The following is a 6,294-nucleotide window of genomic DNA, read 5'->3' as shown; positions in this document are numbered from 1 at the left end:
AGCACTATGAGACTTAACATCTGAGGTCATCAGTCCCCTAGAACTTAGAACTACTTAAACCTAACTAACCTAAAGATGTCACAAACATCCATGGCCGAGGCAGGCTTCGAACCTGCGAGCGTAGCGGTGCACGGTTCCAGATTGAAGCGCCTAGAACCACTCGACCACACCGACCGGTCAAATTACTTAAACTATGTACGCAGCGCACACCAGGAATCTTCTTAGGAGCCACCGATGTTACCTACTCCGTCTTTTATTTGCGTTTGCAGTTACATTTTGTATCAACAATGGGAGCATGATTATTAATTGATATGTTTACAACGAAATGTACATGTCCTATACGAAACATGTTCTACGCGATTAATGTGTGTGTGTGTGTGTGTGTGTGTGTGTGTGTGTGTTTGTGTGTGTCTGTGCGTGTGCTTGTGTGTGCGGTTGGATATGTCTTTTAATTTGAAGCATAACATGATCGGAGGTTTGCTCAGCGGCTCGTATCCGAAAGCCACAATTTAAATCGAACAGGAAAAAAAAAAAAAAAAAAAAAACACGAATGAGATTTTCACTCTGCAGCGGAGTGTGCGCTGATATGAAACTTCCTGGCAGATTAAAACTGTGTGCCCGACCGAGACTCGAACTCGGGACCTTTGCCTTTCGCGGGCAAGTGCTCTACCAACTGAGCTACCGAAGCACGACTCACGTCCGGTACTCACAGCTTTACTTCTGCCAGTATCCGTCTCCTACCTTCCAAACTTTACAGAAGCTCTTCTGCGAAACTTGCAGAACTAGCACTCCTGAAAGAAAGGATACTGCGGAGACATGGCTTAGCCACAGCCTGGGGGATGTTTCCAGAATGAGATTTTCACTCTGCAGCGGAGTGTGCGCTGATATGAAACTTCCTGGCAGATTAAAACTGTGTGCCCGACCGAGACTCGAACTCGAGTTCGAGTCTCGGTCGGGCACACAGTTTTAAAAAAACACGCATGATCTAAATGTCAGCAAGTGACAGTATTCCTCTCGTAAACCTTAGAACCCACTAATTCATTGTTCACAATCACAGACGCATTTCTATGTCAGACACTCTTTGTCACTCTCTGTGGCAGACTCTTTTTCCCTGCCACACAAAAAAATAATGTCCGCATCTAGGTTTTAATCAAGGAAAGCTGACACTTCAGCAAACTGGTCCGCTGCTGAAACACTTCGTTAATGCAAGCGAATGGAAGGCTGCATCTCTTGCTGAAATAGTTTTTCGGAAATAATTTTACTTTTCGTTTGAAAAGCGACAACACAGATTTTCACTCTGGAGTTGTTATCGAAAAATTCACTCGAATTTAGGCAGCTCACTGCCGCTTGTCCGAAGAATGCTCAGTGAATGGATTTTCTAAGGGATGCAGAAATTGACGATCCGACATTGTCGCCTTTTTTTCAATATAAGTCTTCCAACCACAAACGTTTGCAAAAACGATTTGCAGGGAACGTCCTTCACTTTTCAGAAGCAAAGGTGAATGACACAATGATCACTTGAATGGCGTTAGGGGGTCAGTTTTTGTTGTGATAATGCCGGTGAACCACTGGTTTAAAAGGGCAGATACACGACGTGGTGCATACTGCTGCAAACTACAAATGGCTCTGAGCACTATGGGACTAAACATCTGAGGTCTTCAGTCCCCTAGACTAAAAACTACTGAAACCTAACCTAAGGACATCACACACATCAATGCCCGAGTTAGGATTCGAACCTGCGATCGTAGCAGCAGCTCGTTTCTCGACTGAAGCGCTTAGAACTGCAAGGTCGCAAAGGCCGGTTGCAAACTACACCAATGAAAAAGTCTGCTGCACTGAAGGCATTGTTTATGGAATGATGGTCCTCGGTAAGGTGACGGTCTACGCGGAAGAACGTAATTAGACCTGGCTGATAGTAGTATAAACTATAATTCATAATATTCAGAGGAAGTCTTGTCAAGTCAGTGGATAATGTTTATCCGATATCACCTACCAACAACTATTACAAAATTTTATCCAAAATTTAGTTACCTCAGTGTTTAGTTTTGATTCAAGTGCAGATAACCGTGGACCTAACGCAGTCAATACCCGTCGTAGGCATAAGACGAATTTAAGAAATAATATTCTGAGTAATCCTGCGGCATTTGGGACTACATCAACGGACGCTTTATCGGTTAAACTATTGTTGTGCCCATCATTCATTCGGGAATAAGCTATATATTAACGGTTGTAAAATGAAGACTCCTATAAAATTCCAGATAATTAGTGGAATAGTATTCATCAAATAGGAAATTTAGAACACCTTTTAAACAATGTGGCAGAAATATTTCAAACAGACCACAAAACGTACTAGTCTGTGAGAATGGTTGTAATTGCAATTTTTCCAGGCGACGTGTGGCATGGTGTTCTTCTTAATTAACCATGACACATACGCATCATTTTAAGCAGGGCGAGTTGAAGGCCTACATGAGGTTATGAATGTAGTACTCTTGAGGGAAGACCATTTCAAGTGGGGCCGATGGCCCTAGCAGTCTGGTCCCTTCAATCCCACAAACCAACCAACCAACTAGATCAACTATTACTGGAATGACAGGACCACCGACCATAAGCCTAGAGCCGTCATTGGTGGACTATACCCAACAGCCGATATGCAGTTCCAATAACCGTGTTAATTCTCACTGATTCACTAATGATTTATGATAACAGTAGCATATAGCATCATACGTTTTTTGGGAAGTACTTTTAAACTGATGGTGAGTACTGTGTTTGATAACACAGACTTTCAGTAGAGGCCCTCTGTGGTAGGGGCAGAAATGTGGCAATTGCGAAGCAATGTGATCACGGACGTAGACACGTATGAGATAGTGGTAATTACTGTAACTACTGCATTAAAAGAGATGAAAGACAGCATTAAAAAACTTAAGACTGTAGCGTTTTAGTATTGTCGCAAGCAGTTCCAGTTAGCTGGTCATGGGCTTCGTGTGATGCAGGCATTGAATTAAATCAAATGGAATTGAATGCAATGTACTCTAGCGATTCGCTTTGGCCGAGTTGGAAAACGAATGCAAATGTTAATGGAAACATTTTATAAAGCACATCCAGAAAGACAGAAACTGCTATTCAACTCATCTCAAGAGCAATGGGGAAAAATTCACGGCTAGTGTCCTGCATACGAGTATTAGTGTAAACGTTTTTCTGAAAGCTTAAGGCTTTAGAATTGTGGTATAACAGGATGTCGCTGGGATGGGTTGACTGGCGAGAGATCATAATTTTAAAACTTTTTTTTTAACAACAGGTGAGAGATTTTATTTAACAACCAGTCTTATAAAAACTTATAAGAGGAATGAGTTAAAATCCTACAAGTGTCTGAACAACCATAGATATTCAATAATAGACTAATTCTCTCTCAGTTAATGCAAAATGCAAGAACCATTACAATCGAGGTAACACTCCCAAAAGATAATATTAAAACAGATAACCCACTAAAATTACAGTGGGGCCACTTGTGGAATGAGAAAAATTAAAAAGCATATCAGATTCAAAAACGCATTGACTTCAGATGGGCCAGAGCCCAAATACAATCTTAATGTAACAGTGAGAACATATAAGTGAAAGTTTCCTCTGAAGATTCGAGCCCACAGTCTCGGCCAAATAACATTATGACAAGAAATCAGTGGTATAACAAGGTATAAATAATTCTGTTACAAGTCAGCATTCAGCAGAATGAGAGAACGTCTCTAAATAAATATACGAATGACAGAACAAGAATATGCAAGATTCGTAACTCATTCATTGGAAAAGAAACCAGAGTAGTAGTTATAAAACCATTAGACTGAAGACATAAAATATATGCCATAGATTTGGTTTAATTGCATGTGCTTACATTACGTGGCAAGAGGTACAATAACATGGCACAGTGGTTCAGTGATTACTACCGCATAACTAGCCAAAATGATAACAATACAAGTACTTAACAGCCACATAATAATAAATAGTCACCCTTGGAAAGACTAAGATATACACAGCAATGGCACTGCTCTGTTCTCTCCTGTAATCACAGTACTGGTCGTGTAAGGGAGGGAATAAACTACAGCTTGCGCCAGAAGTGAGGTAAGCAAAGGCTGAAACATGATCACATAGCTCATGTTGATGTATCAATTCGTGCTTTCCAGGAACCGACAGCAACACAATGATTGACAGCAAACAGTGACGAGGCTGCCAAACTTCCACTGTGTAGACAGCAAACTCTTCTTATTGGTCACCAAACAGAACATAACTACACAGGCGTCCGGTCAAATCCTTCCTGTTTGGCTGTTGGGTGGTACTCTAGGGTTCCTTCTCATGTTACTCGCTCTGTCACACTCCCAGTTCTCTCTGATAAGTCCACCTGGCATTGTGCTTGTGTTGCTGCACTCTCGCTGACAGCATCGTCATGAATTCGCGCTGCCGCAAGAACAACACTGCTGACGTGGCTTTTTTCGGTGCCATGGTTCAGTGACGTTTCGTGATGGCTCAAGAAAAAAAAGAAGTGATTCACTTGCACTTTCCAGGAGCCAAGCCCTACGGAAAAAAAGACAACAGCAGCTGGTAAGTAAATGAAGGCATGTCGTATCTGACAGTCGTAAGTCTCATGAAAGAACTCTGAATATGTGCGGTGTCGTACAGCGGCTGCTTCACACTGCAAATGTGATTAAAACTATTCGAAACATGTTCTTTTGTCGTGGGAAACTGCACTAGATGCTAAAAGTTTGTGCCCAATGTGCAGCACATTTCATGTAACACTCTCTTTCCTGTAAAAATTAAGTGTTGATAGTTTCATGTGGAAGAAGAAGACCAACAAGCATTAAATGACAAACATACACCGTGGACGTAAAACGCTTGAAAATAAATATGTGTGTAATTTCAGACGATTGAAAAACACAATGAGCCTAGAACAAGTTATTTTGAAACAACCATAGAAATTCTCTGGGGAAAATTGAAGTATTACACATGAACCCACTAACAGAAGGCTACCAAACTGACATTCCAGTGTATCCATGCCTGTGCGACATGTTGTTTGAACCTTCGTCAATCAGAAAACTTATTTTAGGCATAATGAGTAAAAAGTAATCCATACAGTTAATACCTGGCTGTGTCTAGCGTTCCTGGAGCTTTTTGGATCTTGATCACAACGCAGCATATGCAGAGGATGTGTATGAGCAACTCATCGTCACTTTTCAGACTTCTGGGTTTGTCAATTATTGGAATGACAGACTTAGAGCATCATAGCGACAGATCGCATACATAGTTGGCTATGATGCAATGACTACAGAACAAGTGCCTATGAGGCTGACTAAGAGAAACACTGTAGCAAGAAGAAGTTGATATGGGATCTTCCAGAATGACTACACCACTGGAAGATCATAGTAAAGTCGCAAATGAAAGTGTGGAGTGTATTCGCGGCTAAGTGGGCTACACTGATGTTGATATTGGACATTAATTACCTATGCAATGACTGTTGAATATCTTAATACCCGATATGCCCTGAAAATCTCCATAAAGTCTGATACAAGATGTATTTGTGCTTCAGCTTGAAACATTATACCTTTGTGATAGAGTATGTAAGTTTTGATACGACTGGTGATGCGATCTTTACTGCAAGGACTGGTTTGGAGTAACTTTCCAGGGTAGTCTATTCTGTGTAAGCCTCTTCATCCCTGGAAAACTACTGCAACCGCTTGAACCTGTTTACCATAGCTAAGTGTCGATCATCCTCTACAATTTTTAACCATCGCAATGTTATTATGCAACCACGGCTTATATTAATCTGCTGATTCAGTAATATTCAAACCTGTTAGCACTTGTCTTTTTTGGAACCGGAATTATTGAGTTCATCCTGAACTATAATAGTGCTTCATTTGACTGACATATCTTGTATTTCAGCCCTAACCAACCCCCCATTGTTGTTATGCACTTTCTGTCAATTTCACTTTTTAAACGATTGTATTCTCTTTCAACTGCTATATTTACAGTCGTCTACTCTAACCCTCTGCTTACCAGAAAATCTGTATATCGTTGCGTACACAGGTCTGAGAGACCCGTGTTGTTTAAACTGACACAAATTGACACTACGAAACGTCCCCTTGGAAAAATTATACATGACTGTGCTTAAACAGACACACAAAATTTTTAGCGCAACGCAACCTGACTTTCAGTAATCACTACAAAGAATGGCCCTGACTAACATTAACCTATACGTTTCACAGATCACTTACCTCACAAAAATCTTGGTTACTCGAACTACTACAATACAGC

The 6,294-nt window shown here is 40.9% G+C and overlaps 1 non-coding gene across 1 annotated transcript; it reads right to left on the bottom strand.

Moving 5' to 3' along the window:
• Nucleotides 1–614: 614 nt before the first annotated feature.
• On the bottom strand, nt 615–689 carry Trnas-cga (transfer RNA serine (anticodon CGA)). Its single transcript has one exon. It is a non-coding gene; the product is annotated as a tRNA-Ser (tRNA).
• Between the last annotated feature and the right edge of the window lie 5,605 nt (nt 690–6,294).

Source organism: Schistocerca gregaria, chromosome 4 (genome assembly GCF_023897955.1).
Source record: "Schistocerca gregaria isolate iqSchGreg1 chromosome 4, iqSchGreg1.2, whole genome shotgun sequence".
NCBI classification, from domain to species: Eukaryota; Metazoa; Arthropoda; class Insecta; order Orthoptera; family Acrididae; genus Schistocerca; species Schistocerca gregaria.
Note: the sequence above shows the minus strand (reverse complement) of the source record. Positions and strands in the feature narration are given on the sequence as shown.